We start from the raw sequence: 19894 nt of genomic DNA, 5'->3' as shown, positions 1-19894 counted from the left end.
TTTGCAATAATGAGGCGTATGAGCATTTTTGAAGCTGCTTTCCTCCTGTCAAGAGAAGAGCATTTACAAAAGCCCCAGTGTGCATGAAGCCTTAGTTCTCCATTGGAGTGGAGACCCCTCCAGTCTGCTTATTAACCTGAGATGCTTGATCGTGTTTGGCACTAGCTGACAACAGTAGTACAGTAGCAGTCATTTCTCCACTGTTTTGTGCCATACCAATACAAACAAAAGAAATAAATATGAGAATGCCTAAACATTTGTAATAGCAATAATTTTCTGTGCAAAGTAGTGCATTATCTGATAGAAATACAGGGGTGCCAATATTTTTTTCCATGACTGTATTTTTGCCATGGACTGTTCTTCACACACATCTTCAGTTCTGCAGGGCATGACTACAGTTTTTGAAACACTTCAGCATATATTAGCTGATCTTTACCCAGACCCAGGGGCGGACTGACAACTCATGGGGCCCCCGGGCAAAAGGGGATCATGGGGCCCCTGTGTCCTTGCCCACACCCAAAAAATCCTATGAAAAAGCCAATGAAAGATACCAGGGGCATCTCATGGGGCCCCCTACTGACCCCGGACCCTTGGGCAGTGCCCGAATGGTCAGTTCACCCCTGCCCAGTCCTGATAATTTTGGAAGGCTGTGAACAAATTTTAGATCTGTCTGCTTTGCGGAAATTTTCCAAGTGACTTCTGGCCCTTCTGATGTGTTAACTTGTGAAAACAAATTTTGGAAGAGAACACAAAACCTGCCCAGAGCTGAGAGTGTTGGTGTACCTAAAGATTTGAGAAGGGTCAATGGCAGCTTGAGCTAGATTCAGGCCAGTTGGGGTCTGCCTCTTGCTTCCAGTGACAATTCCAGAATAACTGTCACATTTATAAAAGATCTTTGATTTTCATTGTTTTTCATGAAACAAGAAGTCCACTATGTCCTGTCATCTGCTGGCAAATCAGGCTGGAACATTTCTGTTTTCCAAGTCTGCCTGCTTCCTCTCTATTCTGTACTCTGTACTTCTCTCTGTATTCTCACGTTATTATCTTTTAACCTTCCATTCACATTCTTCATGTTTTTTCTTTTATCCAGTTGCTTTTATCAGTTCAGCTCAATTACACTAGTTTTAGATTACAAGATCAATAGTCAGCCTATGGGACTTTGAGAATGGGACAGGTAACCTGAAAATAATGTGTTTCCCGGTTCAATAAAAACATAATCATTTGATACTGTTAGAATAAAGTGTCAGCTTTTCACAGGATTTTTTGAAGCTTTAGTTGGAGATTTTGGTCAGATGGCACGGTGGATAGAAGATGTACTTAAACATAGTACAGGGGCAAGAGGCAGACATGATTTACAGTTGGGCTAAAAGAAATTCATAAAAGCAAGGACATTTCCTATGTGAAATGGCTTACACAAGTCACCTTTACTCTATATCAACAAAGACTGTCAATAACACTTAACTTTACTGTATGTATCCATGTCACTCAGGTGATGGCTAATCATATAGAAGACACGAACCCTTTAACATTCTTAAATTCTCCAATATTAATGGGTCTTAAAGGAACCCTTTTAATGAGAGGAATGCAGAAACTGCCATTGCTGACCTTTCCTTCTGGAAATGGTAGCTGCCTGTCATGCTGACCATTGACCCTCAATTCATTGCAGACTCAGAACAAGTTTTCAGATAAGAAGTTCTGACTTTACTCTTACTTTATTGATCTGTATACTTGGTACTTGATAGGAGACGGAAATGACGAGGTCTGCCTCACTTGTATCTCCAGCCCAGATCCCACTGGCATTGGAACAGAGGATGCCAGGGGACAGGAGGAACAAAAGTGTCAGCAGATGTTGACAGAGCTTGCATTTGGAGGTTCATTCCTCAAGAGACTGGCGGACCATCAGTTCAGAAATGGTAGCTATGCTCTGGAATCCAATCCAGATTAAAGGGGCACTCCACTTGCACTGCAGGTTCAGAATGAGTGGTAGATTTGAAGCAGGAACACTCAATGGTGTACAGAATTTGTACAGCAAACAGCCAGGCAGGCAGGCAGGCACTTGAGCAGGACTGGAAGCTGGAATCAGAGACAGGAGCGTGGTCACAGGAATAGCCAGGGTCATCAACAGGTGGGCAGCGAGGTACCGATTCATGAGCAGAGCTGGGTTAGGAACTTAGAAACAAGTCAGGAGCAGAATCCGAAGCTAGGTCAGAAACAAGGGAATCATACAAGAATAGCACAGGACATGGGAAACAACAGTAAAGGAACACCAAACCCAGATACTCCTGCGCTTAGGGATTATTATACATTATTTATATAGCGCCAAAAGGTTTGCTCAGCGCTGTACATTATAGTGGGGGACAGTACATGAGACAGTACAGTAACAAGACAAAACACGAGGGGTTCAAGGGCCCTGCTCTTTCGAGCTTACAATCTAGGAGGGAGGGGATAGTGGTACAGGAGGAAGTGGCTGTGGGGGATGGAGTAGTAGGAGGAGTGTAGATCAGCAATTAGGTGAGGGTGGGGTAGGCTTCCCTGAAGAGATGGGTTTTCAGGGTGCACCTGAAGGCGAGGAGGGAAGGTGACAGTCTGATGGATTGGGGTAGAGAGTTCCAGAGGATGGGAGAAGTACAGATTATGACCACATCCCGAATGTCCTGGAATATGCACGCCTTGCTGTCCTCAAAAGACCGGGGGAGTCCCAATGTACTGAATAAAGCAAAAAACAAACAGAGGGCGCACTGGCCTAGTGCATTACCTTAAAAAATGTATTTAATAAAAGTCGGTATTGTACCCACAAAATGGCAATACACTCAAAGGCACATCATAAAGGAACAGCTCTGTCCGATCTGCACTGCGTGTCTGTCCACAATGGGAACTGTGGACTTCCAACTGGCTAATGCGTTTTGAGGACTTGCCTCTTCCTCAGAGCCAACCCCTCCTCTTGACACAGGGGAAACAGCTGAGGACCAGTCAGCACTTGGCCCTCCATGATACAGTATTGGAAAGTTATCCTAGCTGGTGACAACAGTAGCTATCCTGAAAAGCTAAACTAAGCCTGTTGAAACAGTGCTGGAGTTGCTAAAGATCTCCCCACTGGAGTTCCAGACAGCAGTGAAGACTCAGGCTGGGTGAACTACTACCCCTTCTACCCATAAACAAACATTCTTGTTAATTTGTGTGGCTGTTTTAAGCAGTCACGCAGCAGATGTGCGTTTAAACTTGTATTGATAGGCAGAAGGAGAACTTTATTTTTTTCATCATGATATTTATTGTATTTGGTTAACTGTTGAACAAATATAAGCTGCTCTTCTACTGCAGTCTCTTGCCAACTGTCTTGTAGACAATTCCTTTGTAGGTCAAAATCTGAAAGAAACAAACATATATAGTTGCAAAAAAAAGTATGTGAACCCCTTGGGATTACATGGAGTTTTGCATGAATTGGGCATAAAATGTGCTCTGAATGTCATCAAAGTCACAACAATAGAAGAACACAGTCTGCTGAACATAATACTACACAAACATTAGATGTTCCCATGGTTTAATTGCACATAACATGTAAACATTCACAGTGCAGGGAGGAAAAAGTATGTGAACCTTTGGACTTAACTGGTTGACCCTCCTTTGGCAGCAATAACCTCAACCAAACGTTTCCTGTAGTTGCAGATCAGACCTGCACAACGATCTGTAGTAATTTTGGACCACTCCTCTTCACAAAACTGTTTCAGTGTAGTAATATTCTTGGGTTGTCTGGTGTGAATCGCTCTCTTAAGGTCATGCCACAGCATTTCAATCGGGTTGAGGTCAGGACTCTGACTGGGCCACTCCAGAAGGCGTATTCTGTGCTGTTGCAGCCATTGTTTTGTTGAATTACTTGTATGCTTTGGGTCATTGTCCTGTTGCATCACCCATCCTCTGCGGAGCTTCAGTTGGCGGACAGATGGTCGTACGTTTTCCTGCAAAATGTCTTCATAAACTCTGGAATTCATTTTTCCATCAATGACAACAATCCGTCCAGGCCCTGAGGCAGCAAAGCAGCCCCAAACCATGATGCTCCCTCCACCATGTTTTACAGTGGGGATGAGGTTTTGATGTTGGTGTGCTGTGCCTTTTTTTCTCCACACATAGTGATGTGTGTTCTTCCCAAACAACTCAATATTGGTTTCATCTGTCCACAGTATGTTTTGCCGGTAGTGCTGTGGAACATCCAGGTGCTCTTTTGCAAACTTCAAACGTGCTGCAATATTCTTTTTGGACAGCAATGGCTTCCTCCGTAGTGTCCTCCCATCTACTCCATTCTTGTTTAATGTTTTCCTTATTGTAGATGTGTCAACAAAAATGTTAGCATGTGCCAGAGATTTCTGTAGGTCTTTAGCTGACACTCTGGGATTCTTCTTTACCTCATGCAGCATTCTGCGCTGTGCTCTTGCAGTCATTTTTACAGGACAACCACGCCTAGGGAGAGTAGCAACAGTGCTAAACTTTCTCCATTTGTAGACAGTCTGTCTTACCGTGGACACATGAACATCAAGGCTTCTGGAGATACTTTTGTAACCCTTTCCAGCTTCATGCAAGTCAACAATTCTTGATCGTAGGTCTTCGGAGAGCTCTTTTCTGCGAGGCATGGTTCACATCAGACAGTGCTTTTTGAAACCAGTAAACCCAAAACAGGTGTGTGTTTTTTAAGGGCAGGACAGCTGTCAGCAACACATCCAATATCATCACACTGATTGGAGTCAAGGTTGGCTCACTCCTGGCTCCAATTAGCTCTGGGAGAAGTCATTAAGCTAGGATCTCACATACTTTTTCCTCCCTGCACTGTGAATGTTTACATGTTATGTGCAATTAAACCATGGCGACATCTAATGTTTGTGTAGTATTATGTTCAGCAGACTGTGTTCTTCTATTGTTATGACTTAGATGACGTTCAGAGCACATTTTATGCCCAATTCATGCAAAACTCCACATAATCCCAAGGGGTTCACATACTTTTTCTTGCAACTGTACATGTGTACATTATTTGTTCACAACCATGGTTTTACAATGTATATTCTGAATAAACCAGGATGTCATGAGGCCTAGCAAAAATGTTCTCCGTGGGGAACTACATAAAGCAAAACCTTAGTAAAAGTGTAAGCAGGTGCACTTAGCTAGTCTGCCATTCAGTGGCTCTGTTCCAGAATAGTGTCTGGTTACAGAGAATAGTGTCATCAGGTGCTAGGCCCCTTTTAGCTAGAACCCTCCTGTAGTGATGTATTGGATGAGTCAGTGCCCACATATAAGCCTGGTTGGGAGCAGCCCTAGTGCAGTTGGGGTATTGGAGCCAGAGACCCCACCTTTAGTCAGATGTAGTCAGCAAGTGGAGGCTCTGGACATGGCTGGAGGACAGGGAAATGTAGACCTGCACCCAGAAGAGCTGGCTTTAGTAATCCTGACTCTTATAGGGAGGCTAGAGCAGGCTGCAAAAGGCCTTTTAGGCCAGGCCAAGTGTTCCTTGGAGAGGCTATTCCCTTGGAAGACCTGGTAGAAGATGTGCCCAAGCCAGAGTTGAGTGCAGTGGTCCAGTCTCAGGAAGGCTACCTGTAAGGAGCAGTGAGCTGGATACCGACAGCCTAACGCAAACCAGAACAAGAGTACTGATGACCTCGGGAGGAAAAGGACTAAGTAGGGAAGATGGCATACTAAAGTGTACTGTTTCCTCATGTGACTGCTGCGGTTCGTCCACTCTATGTGATTGACAAAATGCTGTCAAGTGACCCTGGACAGTATGTCCACATGATGTGACTGTAATGCCATCTTAAAGTAACATCAGTAAAACGCAGCAATCCTAATTTTTTGTGTGGACATTTCTTCCTTAGAATATAAAGGTCAATGGCCAGAAATGTTGTGAGAAGGCCTCTGGCACAATGGTGAAAATCTCAAGCAGGAGGGTTGTTCTGGTAGCAAGAAGAAGCTTGGCAGGGACTTGTGCCTCTTGGCACCATCCCACAGCCATTTGCAAGCCCCATTACAAAATGGGTTACTAGGGGTCTTGCGTTTTTCTATAAATCTCAATGGTCAAACGTACACTTTAGCTGTGGCTCCGTGGCACCCCAGCAACAAGCGTAATTTATAGCTGCTTGCACAAGACCTTCAAATAAAATTACTTAAAAGGAAAATTCTACTTTTTGTTATTTTACATTTCTCTCTCAATCTGCAGCCAGCTGATTTGTTTCAAAAGCGTGCACTAAGATACAACAATTATCATGTTTGGAACACGTACATTAATGATGCAGATGACGGTATTCATGTGTGCAATATATACATATTCTTGATCATCTCTCAATTCATTAGTTTGGTATTTCACTCCACTGACACTGGTTGCTACTGGCTGTTCCCCCTGTTTAAAAAATAAGGTTCGACCGTTTTCTATGCATGATCCCTAAATGTACATTTGGTGTTCAGGTAGAAGAAGCATATTATCCTTACAGAGATGAGAAGATCTCCGGAGACTTCAGTGACAGAGAGGACCTCCTTAAGCTGCGCAACCAGCTTGCCATCCACTAGATTAACGACAGCCTGGAACAGTAAAAAAATAAAAATAGTACAGGTTCATGTTTTTTTTTTTCAATAAATTCCTTTTTTTAAAATAACAGAATGAATATAACTGTATTTCACAAACAAATATATATATATATACACACAGTGGGGCGAAAAAGTATTTAGTCAGCCACCAATTGTGCAAGTTCTCCCACTTAAAAAGATGAGACAGGCCTGTAATTGGCATCATAGGTAGACCTCAACTATGAGAGACAAAATGAGAAAAAAAATCCAATCACATTGGCTGATTTGAAAAGAATTTATTTGCAAATTATGGTGGAAAATAAGTATTTGGTCACCTACAAACAAGCAAGATTTCTGGCTCTCACAGACCTGTACCTTCTTCTTTAAGAGGCTCCTCTGTCCTGCACTCATTACCTGTATCAATGGCACCTGTTTGAACTTGTTATCAGTATAAAAGACCCCTGTACACAACCTCAAACAGTCACACTCCAAACTCCACTATGGTGAAGACCAGAGAGCTGTCGCAGGACACCAGAAACAAAATTGTAGACCTGCACCAGGCTGGGAAGACTGAATCTGCAATAGGCAAGCAGCTTGGTGTGAACAAATCAACTGTGGGAGCAATAATTAGAAAATGGAAGACATACAAGACCACTGATAATCTCCCTCAATCTGGGGCTCCACGCAAGATCTCACCCTGTGGGGTCAAAATGATCACAAGAACGGTGAGCAAAAATCCCAGGACCACACGGGGGGACCTAGTGAATGACCTGTAGAGAGCTGGGACCAACGTAACAAAGGCTACCATCAGTAACACACTACGCCGCCAGGGACTCAGATCCTGCAGTGCCAGACGTGTCCCCCTGCTTAAGCTAGTACATGTCCGGGCCCGTCTGAAGTTTGCTAGAGAGCATTTGGATGATCCAGAAGAGGATTGGGAGAATGTCATATGGTCAGATGAAACCAAAATAGAATGGTTTGGTAGAAACACAACTCGTCGTGTTTGGAGGAGAGAGAATGCTGAGTTGCATCCAAAGAACACCATACCTACTGTGAAGCATGGGGGTGGCAACATCATGCTTTGGGGCTGTTTCTCCGCAAAGGGACCAGGACGACTGATCCATGTACAGGACAGAATGAATGGGGCCATGTATCGTGATATTTTGAGTGCAAACCTCCTTCCATCAGCAAGGGCATTGAAGATGAAACACGGCTGGGTCTTCCAACATGACAATGATCCCAAACATAATGCCTGGGCAACGAAGGAGTGGCTTCGTAAGAAGCATTTCAAGGTCCTGGAGTGGCCTAGCCAGTCTCCAGATCTCAACCCCATAGAAAACCTTTGGAGGGAGTTGAAAGTCTGTGTTGCTCAGCGACAGCCCCAAAACATCACTGCTCTAGAGGAGATCTGCATGGAGGAATGGGCCAACATACCAGCAACAGTGTGTGCCAACCTTGTGAAGACTTACAGGAAATGTTTGACCTCTGTCATTGCCAACAAAGGATATATAACAAAGTATTGAGATGAACTTTTGATATTGACTAAATACTTATTTTCCACCATAATTTGCAAATAAATTCTTTCCAAATCAGCCAATGTGATTGTCTGGATTTGTTTTCTCATTTTGTCTCTCATAGTTGAGGTCTACCTATGATGCCAATTACAGGCCTCTCTCATCTTTTTAAGTGGGAGAACCTGCACAATTGGTGGCTGACTAAATACTTTTTTGCCCCACTGTATATATATAAACATAGGAGTATAAACCTTTCCTCTCACAAGAAAATGTGTGCAGGTGCTTAAAGCCCAACTCTATCCAAAACATCCTTTTTAAAGCATATCCAAACCCCAAAGCCAATATTTTATGGATTACAGCTTACCAGACCTTAGATGTGGTGGCTGCATTAGTTTTAATTTTTCTGGTTTACAGTAAGTATCAATTTTTTTCCCTTTGATCTAATCAGAAATGCAGTGTCCTTTTTAATTCCTGTGAGCTTAAAGCTGAACCCTGGGCACGAAAACCTTAATTAAAATAGTTATATTCCTTAATTGCCACAAATGTTTGTACATCTACTCTGCAGAAACTAATCTCAGATATTACCTTTAAAAAGTAGTACAGGCTGCCTGCAGACAACTACAGGAGGGGGCGGAGACAAGACCAGTCACCCTGCACAAGGAGAGAGAGCAGCAGTGACTGGTCTTTATTACAGGAAACTCCTGTGCAGAGGTAAGGTTTCACACTGAATGGATGAGTGTACAGATCTGGAAGAAATACACAGAGCACACCAAGATTCAAAGAAGTACGAGTCTTGTATTTAGAAAATATTTGTTTATCCAGGAGTTTAGTTTTAACCTTCCTAGTGGTAATCCCGAGTGTGACTTTGGGTTAATTTACAATACCAAAAGCAGCAACCCAGAGCCACACTCGGGATTACACTGTAGTGCTTGTCCTGTGATCCCCCGATCCTTACCTTGTCCTGCGATTCCCCCAATGTCCTCCCGCTGTGCCAGCATCCGTCTGTTAGGATTCCATTCCTGTATCAAACCATTTCACATACATTTTGTCCCGAGTGCTTTGTCCTGTGCCCTGACCTGCATTTTTACCGTTCTTTCTGTCTGGAAACTTGAGAATGTCCATGGCATCGAAAAAGGATCCCTTTAGGTCAAAAGCGGTTTTAGTCCAGCTAGAAAACAGCGATAGTAAATCAGAACCACTTGCAGAATTGAGTGATAATGATTTGTGGGGAAATTCATCATCAGACACTGAAAGTGACGACAGCGACGATTCTGCCACTGAACTCAGCGATGTGCGAACTTTGCGCTCTATTTCAAATTTCAGTGTTTTTGGTTTGATTACATTATTGAATTAAATGTATTATTATTTTTTATAATTATTTATTATAATTTTATGATTTTGTGTTTCAAACTTTATCATACCCGGGATGTTTACTAGACTCTTGTTTGGACAGATTTAAGTAAGTTATTCCTAAGAATTACAGGCCTACAATATAAAACAACAAATTTCCATGCAAAACAATGTACCGCTTTGACATTCAAAAATAATGAGATCATTAGACCGTCAGGGAGGTTAAATGAAAGCAGAATATTATATTTATTGTGTAATCTACTAGTCCCATTAATCCACAATGTAATGAAGATGAACAAAGACAGACGTCTGAAGTCCAGCCTATGAGACAGCCATTGATGCCTCCATACGTACAGTGGAGAAATCAGTGTAGACAAGAAGGAACATTAGCTGCTTCTTCAGCATTCTATGTGATCTTCCCAGCCTTTTACTTTGGTTTGTACAGGCTTTGCTCTGCCATCAAAAAACGTAGGTTAAATAAACTTGTTAAAGAGACCTTGTCACCATTTAAATAATAAATCTCTTAAGAATATATGTGCATTTAATGTAATGTCTGCATTTTATTTACTGATAGAAGCTTCCTTTGTATAGACAGCCAAAAGCCCTGAGACTGCTGCTGAGTGCCACCATCTAGGATGTAATATCAGCAGACTCTCAAGTGACACTCTATAGCAGCGGTGTCAAACTGGTGGCCCTCCAGCTGTTGCCAAAAGTCCCATGAGGTATTGCAAGATTGACAGTTACAAGTGTGACTCCCAAAGGTAGAAGCATGATGGGACTTGTAGTTTTGCAACAGCTGGAGGGCCACCAGTTTGACACCCCTGCTCTATAGTATTCCTCTTCACTCCTCACCCAGCTGCTACATAAAGGGTTATATAGGAAAGAGAGAGGAGGGGTAGAGGAGCTGGGCCAGCACACACAGTAATTAGACATTCCCAGAAGAGGAGAGATCTTAGCAGGAGTAGTCAAAGTTGCTAACCAATTCAAAGGCACATTGCAAGTGAATAAAAGTAGTTTATGGAACAGAAAAAAACCTCTGTATACAAGCATTAAAAATACTTGATTGTTCTGTTGTTTTGTTCCATGTCCATTGGGTAACTTTATCTCCATAATAGAGATGATATATTCCATCTGATAGGTTTATGATCAAACTACGGTGTCTTCTTTATGCCGTCACTTCATCTAAAACGGTATGGTATGTGATCTTGTCTGGTGTTATTAACCATTTGGATGTAAGGTAAACAATTGTAATGGTCTCCAGTCATGCTGCTGTGCGCAGTACATTCCACTCCAATAGGCATTCATTACAACTCAGCACACATTTTATATATATATCTCATTAAAGGGTATATTTTAGATTCATCAATTGGCCAGATGGAGCGTAAGGATACGCATCTCATTCCACATTGTCAAGCTTTAGGCCACGTTCACACCATACATGCAGAAAAACTGATGGAAACTGATGTGCAGATTTCATTTGCAGAGACATTTTTCATACATGCTTCAATGAGTTTTATACATGTTGCAGGTTCCTGCTCAGAAAAAAACTGCATGTGATACCAGTGTTGTGGTGTGAACAGGGCACATAGAGAACAACTGATTTTGTTGCGCGCTTGCAGAAAAACTGACATCTCTGCACCATGGTGTGAACGAGGCTTTAAAGTCCGTGGTTTCAATCCCGCAAGGACACTATAGGCATGGAGTTTTTACGTTCTTTCCTTTCTGAAACAGAAACAATATTGTGTTTCTAACAAGGTTCCAGTACACTGTGATATTATTTTGATGCTCAGTTTTATCTAAAACTACAAGTTAATATGACCATTTCATCCTCTAACAACTCCTCCTATTGGTGTTCTTACCATAACTTTCCCATGAGTCGGTGAATCCAGTTCAACCTCCTCACCGACTGTGAATCATTGCGTAGGACACTGGGCCCTGTGGTCACTGTCATCACAAAATGGTTTCCAGTCTGGACAATTTCAGTGATGGTCTTCAGATCTTTTCTTTTCTGGATTACGTCATCAGGAACCCCTGAAATCAGTAAAATACCTTTGTTATGTGCTTTCCAGAAACCATAAACTAGCCTGCATGGGCATTGCATTCAAACTGGTCTCAGTCACACATCTAAGCATCCACACACATATTTCAGGATTGCTTTGGGGTTGCCAGGACATTGCAACCCGCCGGTGCTGGTATTAGGCTTAGTTCACACTGGCACGGAAAGCAGGCATTTAAGGGATGTTGTTAACGCTCCTCAAATGCCTATGCAAATGATTTTATTGACAGCACACAGTGCTGTTCACATTATTATAAAATTGAAGCCTCATGTTGAGTCTGGAGGAGTTTGAAGCCTTTCAAAGACTCCCATTCAAGTGTATGGTGATGCTCTGGCAGGCATTTGCGGGGCGTTTGCAGTGCAGTTGTGGCACGTTAATAACATGACAGTTTATTATAGGCATTTGTGGTGTGGTTTTAACGCTTGTAAAATGCTTATAAAACGCTTCAAAACTGTGCATAGGGAGTTTAGGGGGCATTTTTAACGCTAGTAAAACACCAGTCTAACACCCATACTAAAGCTCTTTAATGTCTGTCTGCTGCCAATACCAATGTTGTAGGAGAGTTTAAGAGTTAGAAATGTAGTCAAGTGTGAACAAGCCCTTAAGGAGATTGTGGGTACAGGTCATACAGATGAATAGAGGCAGCTCTTGGCTTGCTATGACATACAGATAGAATAGTTATTAGGTATAACTTGGCCTTTCTGATCTCTTGTAACACTGAGGAACCCTTGAATTAACTGTGAGGTCTCAGGGAACCCCCACTAATATATACAAGTACTATATCTACAGCTCACCGCACATCTGAATGATGGTCAGTGGGAAGAAAGCTCCTTACAGTTTTGGTGAGTGTGAAGAATTCCGCCCCTTTCAGATAAAATGTGCATTTATGTCAGTGGTTACATACAGTATCTGAAAGACAGAATTGATTTGCTCATGGAACCCCTAGCAACCTCTGGAGGAACATTGAGGTTCCACAAATCCTGGTTGAGAGGCTGGTGTAGCTAGTGGTCAGTTAGCTTGGTGATTGATAACAGTCTGACTTCAACAAGACTCTTTGCCTTCATCAGTGAAAAGGACTGGTGGCTACACCAGGAAAAGGATGGGAGGATTTTTAAATTTTTTTTTAGAATGACTTTTATTTATGTACAATATTTTCTTTCTTCTTCACCATAATGAAATTATTTTAAGATGAGAACCTATTTTAGAATACAATTTGGGATATCTGAAGGTGACTGAATATGCTGTATCTAAACAAACAGGAACTTCTATGCAGCTAGCACATACAGTATGTAACACCCTCCAGGTTAGTCAGATAGTATTAGAAAGAGGCTGAGTAGCAGCCAGGGAATGAGTCAGCCTGGGAGTGAGGTTACCTCAGGAAAGGCTGGGAGGCTCTAACAGGTCAGAGCTTTCTGGGGCCCTCTCACCTCTCCAGAAACCTGACAGCTTTCTGGAGGGGGTGGAAGAGGCTTAGATCTGCATGTTTGAGGGACCCTGACAGGAGGTTGAGCATGGTGACCAGGGAAACCCTCAAATGTGCAGAGCCTGGGGGAAGGTGTGCAATTTCGGATGGAAAATGGATTGAGGAAGGCTAGAGTGTGGAGCCTGGAAGGGTGCCCCAGGGAGGGGATCTCACCAAAGGCAGGTTGCTTGAAAAAAAGAGGATCTCCACTGCCTCAACATCTCCTAGGGAGGACAGCCTGTGCAGCAGGGAAGGAGCCAGCCCAGCATAAGGTCTGAATGCAGCCACCAATCCACCAAGCTAACAGGAGAGGACAGAGTGAGTACTCATACACCCCATGAGCCGGATAAGGGGAAAGGGACGTCAGGTGCAAGACCCAACTAGCTCCTCATCTGGGACTGCTTGTGCTAAATTAGCAGCTTCTGGGCCTGGACCCCCTTGTCCAGGGATACCCTCAGGCAGATGGATGAAGAGGAGGATTCATCTGTGGTGTGAAGAGGTACACCAAAGAGCCATTGGTGCTCTTCCAGAAAAGAGACTGTTGCTAAAGGTTCCTGTAATAAATAAATAAATCCACATTTCTGTACATAGTTGCTAAGGAGTTTGTTCTCAAGTTCTGCAGTTCCTCGGGCATCCCATATACCCCTAGACCCCATCTAAGTTCGTAGCCCTTAATAAAATCATAAAACCAAGCTCAAGGGCTGTTCTTTGGCTCCAGTGTGCAAAGTGTGGAAAATGTGTGTTGCCTGGCCGTGTAGAGCATAGGGAGACCCAAGTAAAAATTCAGCAGCCCCTAAGGGGGTAGTGCTACTCATACATGAGCAGTATGATGTGATTTACTTGGGAACAAGAGTCTAGCCTAGACAATTTACAGTGGAGTTGAGTGAGGGCTACAAAATGAACTATTAGCAATTTGTGAAATCCGTGCCCAAAGCCCAGACCACCAGAGAAATTCTTCCTTCAAGGATCAGTAAACAAGTTACTATGCTGTCCTAATTGATTATTTTATTTCTTTTTACACTAGCCGATGTTTCCTTTTGATTTACCAAAACTCTGTAACCTTTTTACATTTGAGCATTATTCCAGACTGGGGTGAAGATAGAAGTTGATGAAAAAAAGATGGAAAAAATTGTTGGCACATTGTGGCATGATGGAAAGATTGAGTGCCTGTGGACTATGGAGTCTCAGGAAATAACTAGTGATTTAATGGAGGTGGTGTATCTGTTCTGAGACATCAAGCATGCACAGTAGACGTTTCCAGACCTTATTAAATTTGATTGATACTTAATGTACCTTTTGGAAGTATACCATCTGTTCCATTGCAGACCGTAGAACACATGCACTGAAAACTAAACTATTCTGCTCCACTAGCATTTAGCAGACTCAATAATCCAAGGGGTCATGAGATATGTTTTCAGGGGCCGCAAAGCATGGCAATCTTGCCCAGCTATTAGAAAGAACAGAACAGTTCACAAAGCGGGTCTTATTTAGATATCTTATAGGCTGGAAAATATGCAACATATAGAATAGAACTATTACTCTTTTTTTTATTTAGCGGCTGTATGTTTATTATTATTTTGGGGGGGGGGGGAGTACATTTAGGGTAGTGAAGTTAATTTTATTGATTGTATAATTACAGTATGTTAAAGTCTAGCTCTATCTTTCCTTTCATTTCTTTCCTTCTCTCCTTTCCAACTATTTAAAATAATGTGAAAAGTATGAAGGATTTACTCATGTCAGCCTCATGTTTATGGTTTATGTACTTTAGGCTGTTATTGGGTACATTACAAATATTATATTATTATTATTATACAGTATTTATAAAGCGCCAATAGTTCGCTCAGCGCTGTACATTACAAAAGGGGGACAAAACATGTGACAGAACAATACCAATACAATGCAAAACATGAGGGGATAAAGGGCCCTGCTCTTTCGAGCTTACAATCTAGGAGTATTTTCTCTATTATGTCTTTAAAAGTTTTTTCGTTTCTTTGAGTTGATTAATTTTATTTTGTAAACAATTTAATTTTGATTTTTAATTTTATTAGGTAATCCCCCACTGTAGAGAAGCCTTAGAACCTTTTGTCAGGTTTAATGTTGTTTGTGCCCTGATAGAAACAATTTATTTTCCCTTTCATTTATTCTAAAGCTGGCCATGCACTAGTAGATTTCCAAATGAATGTTCATTTGAACAATTGTATGGAAATCCGTATGTAAATTCTTAGTATATTCAATGACTTGACGAATATCGTTCGAAAGTACTTAACCACTTGAGCTCCAGAGGATTACCCCCCTTAATGACCAGGCCTCTTTTTGGTACTCGGCGCTGCACTAATTCAACTGATAATTGCGCGGTCATGCAATGCTGCACCCAAACGAAATTTACGTCCTTTTTTTCACACAAATAGAGCTTTCTTTCGGTGGTATTTGATCATCTGTGCGCTTTTTATTTTTCACGCAATAAACAAAAAAAGGCCAAACATTTTGAAGAAAAACAATATTTTTTACTTTCAGCTATAAAAAATATATAGTAAACTCAAAGTTGTTTATAAATTTAGGCCAAAATGTATTCTGCTCCATGTTTTTGGTAAAACAAATCCCAATAAGTGTATATTGATTGCTTTGTGTGGAAGTTATAGCGTCTACAAACTATGGTATAGATACTGCAATTTACGCCATTTTTCTGCTATACAGCGCTGCGCTAGTTTAACGGACAATTGCGCGGTCATGCAATACGTTACATAAATTAAATTTACATCCTTTTTTTCCCCACAAATTGAGCTTTCTTTTGGTGGTATTTGATTGCCTGTGCGGTTTTTATTTTTTGCGCTATAAAAAAAAAAGGCTGACAATTTTGAGGAAAAAAACCCAATATTTTGGACTTTTTGCTACAAAACATGTCCAGTAAACAAAAATGCAAAAATCAAATTTAGTCATAAATTTCTGCCAAAATGCATTCTGCGACATGTCTTTGCTAAAAAAAAAAAAAAAACCAATATGTGTAAATTAATTGGTTTACGTGAAAGTTATAGCGTTTACAAATGGCGGGAAAGATACTGGGATTTTTAGGTTTTTTTTATACTAATAATGGCGGCGATCAGCGAATTATGGCGGCGATCAGGGACTTATGGCGGGACTGCGGCGGACATTCTGACATTGGGGGGTACTGACTTGGGGTCACTGACATCCCCAAAAACACTAATACAGTGATCAGTGCAAAAAAAAAAAAACACTGACACTGTACTAATGGCAATGGGGAGGAAGGGGTTAACTTTATTTTGCAGGGAAGGGTTATAGGAGTGAGGGGAGTGTTTTACTAGGGGGCGGGGGTGTGTACTGGACGGGACAAGGCTGATCAAGAAAGGGAAACTGTTCTTTCTCGATCAGCTCATCCTCAAGCTGACAGGGAAGTGACAGACAGCACAGCTACTGCAGCTGTGCTGTATGTCACTGTTTGCCGCCGATCGCCGGGAAACAGCCGCTAAGGACCGGCTGTGACCCGGCGACTCACATCTGCGGCGGTGATCGGTGAGACAGATAGGGCAGCGGCACGCCTCCTATTTGTTTACAAAACACACATTTTAAAACGTGGTTTTGCCTGCGAGTGCCGCCGTATATCTACAGTGGCTGGGCGGCAAGTGGTTAAACATTTTGTTTTGATTTTTAACATTCAATTCTGAATAAATAGATTTTCCCAAACAAAATCTACATTTACTGTTAGAAATTTGTAGGCTACATGTTCTTAAAATAAAAATGTTTGAAGTAAACTCGTGTATGGCCAGCTTAACATTTGTTGAATAGAAAGAAGGTAAGGAAGAATCTCCCTAAAGAAGACAGAAATAAAGGAAATGTACTGAGAGAAATATGTGGCTTGAACTTGCAGACTTCTATTACAGGAAATGTTACATAATACAGGCAGCGTTTTGTGGACACCTTACCATCACACTATCTATGCTTGTTAAACATCCAATTTCAAAACCATGGGCATTAACCACTTCAGCTCATTGGGTTTTTTTAACTTCTTTTGGCAATATTACTTTACAATAAATTCTTTTCAATGGAATTTATAGACAAATAGATCTCACTTTGGACAGATTTTTTCCATAGAACTGGAAGTAAAAGGATATTTCCCAAAAGGAAATAGATGGAACAAACAACAGGGGCATTAACTCCTTACTCTATCAAATATGACTTCTACTACAGTCCAGCAGCCTCCTGGGATATCCACGTCAGATATCACAGGAGGCATCAGCCTACAGACAGCAGCTGGAGAAGGACCGATCTGGAAGGGCGGGCTGCAAGAACCCAGACAACTCTCAATGATCTAAAAAAGGTAGATGTCAAGAACGGAAAAAGTATTTCCTCATATTTGTAAATTAAATGATTTACAGAGGAGTGTTTTATTTGTTGATTTTGATATATTAAAAAGGCCAAAAAAATGGAGACTTTATTACCACTTTAAAAACCAGACAAGACGCAGAGACTGGCCAACAGATTGGAATTTCTATGGTCCCAAGACCTGATGCAAGCATATCAGCAAATGGAGACCATGCAGGTTTAGCTGTACCTACACAATGTGCTGAACCAACTTCCCAATTCTCTTCTACTAGGAGAGAGTGACCCAAGTCTGTCTATGCACACCCATCAAAATGTTATATTTATAAAAAACCACTGACAACCAAAAAGTGAACATTTCTTGTATCAGTGTGCTGGATGGCATAATGTATGTCTACAAGTGCCATGAAATGGGCAGACTTTAGCCTTCCAGAGACCACAGTGAACTGGTTTCTGAAATTAGCTGGCTGTATCATACAGTACATACACTACATGGCTAAACGCTGCCAAATTATTGAGTCCAGGTGCACAAAGGCAGGTCCATGATGACACCGTTTATGGAGTTTGGTGTGACATAACTCACGTGGTCAACACAGAATCCTGAATTCAACCCTACTGGCAGGATCACCGCTGGGCTGAACGGAACAGACAAACAAACTTGTAGTGTGTACCAAGCTGAACATTCAGTTGCTGGCTTCAAAACAAAAAAGTATACAACGCCTGTGTGTTTACTATAGTAAGCAGTCACAGTCTGAGAAGAAAAGCCTGTCCCCTGACAGCATTGTGCAGTGAAGGACCCTTGCTCTTTCTGTGGAAGCAGCGGTTGTTCTGCAGAGGACAGACCTATAGCTTTGGGATCAGCGACACTCATGCACCTTGCAGATTGGAGAGTTCTGTCTCTGACTCAGCAGTGGGGTATCAGATCGCTGAAAGGCAACCGTTGGCTCCACACAGCGAGAAAGGGTCCTTCTCAGCAGCATTGCAGATAGAGGACAAAATGTTCTTTGGTTTTTTTTTTTTTTTTGTTACAATATTTTTGTTTTGATGCATCTTAAATGTATTTAGAGGATTTATACTGAAAAATATGTTGACTTTTACATTTTCAAAAGGAGAACAGATATGGCAATCCCCTGTAATTGTCTCAGAACAGCAACTTAAAGTGATTCTAAACCCACTTAATTTTCTTTAAAATAATAAACATGTCATACATACCTGCTCTGCGCTCCCCTCAGGTCCCCCTGCTGGTGGTCCTGGCTCCTCCCCCTTTGCCAAATGTCCTCATAGCAAGCCACTGGCTATGGGAGCACTCGTGCAGGTTCACTGCCGAGCCAGCTCTGAGTGTCCATTGACTCACAAAGCACAGCCTGGCCCGGCTTCCTCCTCACTGGCTGTGATTGACAGCAGCAGAAGCCAATGGTTCCCGCTGCTGTTTCTGAGCCAAAGAGGAGGGAGAGAACAGAGAGATGAAATATTGATTTTTGCCAAAATGTCATCTATCCTTCTAGTGTAAGATCTGAAATTACTAAGAATAAAAAGGTGCTCTGGATAGGCAGTGGATTGCTGCTGACAATGTATGTGTGTTTTGGTTATAGAACTAAACTGCCCGAGTGATGCCTGCTGTAGTACTCCAGTGATAAAACATGAAAAGGAACCATGGCTTACCTTGCGCCTATGATCCCCAGGTAATCCAGTAACCTGAGAAATGGCTTTTTCTTCTGCCCCATGGTCCCAACTTCCTACTGAATCATCTCACACACTGCTCAGCTCACCGGACCATCACTGATCAAGGAGAAACCAGCAGGAACCTTAAACCAGGAGAAAATACAAAAAAAGAAACAACAAAATATATAATACATTTCACACATACCAGCCTTTATATAATATTAACCTCAAACATATGGCTGAAATATTTATACAGGTCTTATCTGACAAAAGGATTTGTATTTCTATCCTTCCAGTCCTGAGATCTACACAGCTCTGCCACACAGCACAGTCCTGTTTGGCAGGGCAGGAACCCCATTTTTTTCTGCTGCAGTTAACGAACACTTACAGGTCTTGCCTTTCCCCCAGCCTAGGACTGAACAGTAAAGAGAGAAGCAGAAAGCCGAATCTTTCTGTCACGTCCCCTTCTCCTCCTATCAGCACATGAGCACAATCAACTGGTCCCTTGTACTGCTTCTCTCACCCCCCCCCCTTAGTCTGATCTCTGCTGCAAAGGACTTCAAGAAGCTGATAATAAATCAAATTTCAGCTACTGTTTGCATTTCAAAAAAATAATTTATGGATATATTAAAGTGGAGCTCCACCAAAAAGGGGAAGCTTTGCTGGTTTGCCTCCTCCCCCCCTCCACTGCCACATTTCGCACTTTTTTGGGGGGGAGCGGGTCCCTGGTTCTGGCATGCCCTCTTCTTTCCCCCCCCGCAGTCTTCTGGGACACATTACAGGTCCCAGAAGATTGCTGGACCATTCGGGAGGCGCAGTACAACTCGTGCATGTGCAGTGGGCACCCAGCTGTGAAACCACAAGGCGTCACAGCCGGGTGTCCACAGTTAAGATGCTGGCGCCAGGGGGAAGAGACAAGCGGGAGAAGGGACGGCATGGGCGACAACATCACTGATCCTGCTAAGACACAGTTC

At 42.2% G+C, this 19894-nt stretch overlaps 1 pseudogene across 1 annotated transcript; it reads right to left on the bottom strand.

The window, feature by feature from the left end:
- Positions 1-3309: 3309 nt before the first annotated feature.
- LOC149445755 (fatty acid-binding protein, liver-like) lies at positions 3310-18982 on the bottom strand (annotated as a pseudogene). The gene is made up of 4 exons (XR_016306343.1): positions 18921-18982; positions 11264-11488; positions 6466-6555; positions 3310-3363 (listed from the first exon to the last, which is right to left on the bottom strand). The product of XR_016306343.1 is annotated as a fatty acid-binding protein, liver-like (transcript).
- Positions 18983-19894: the final 912 nt, after the last annotated feature.

This window comes from Staurois parvus, unplaced genomic scaffold (genome assembly GCF_062004578.1).
Source record: "Staurois parvus isolate SC_StPar_1 unplaced genomic scaffold, SC_StPar_1.0 ptg000711l, whole genome shotgun sequence".
Classification (NCBI taxonomy): Eukaryota; Metazoa; Chordata; class Amphibia; order Anura; family Ranidae; genus Staurois; species Staurois parvus.
The sequence above is the reverse complement of the archived record's forward strand: the minus strand, read 5'-3'. Positions and strand labels throughout refer to the sequence as shown.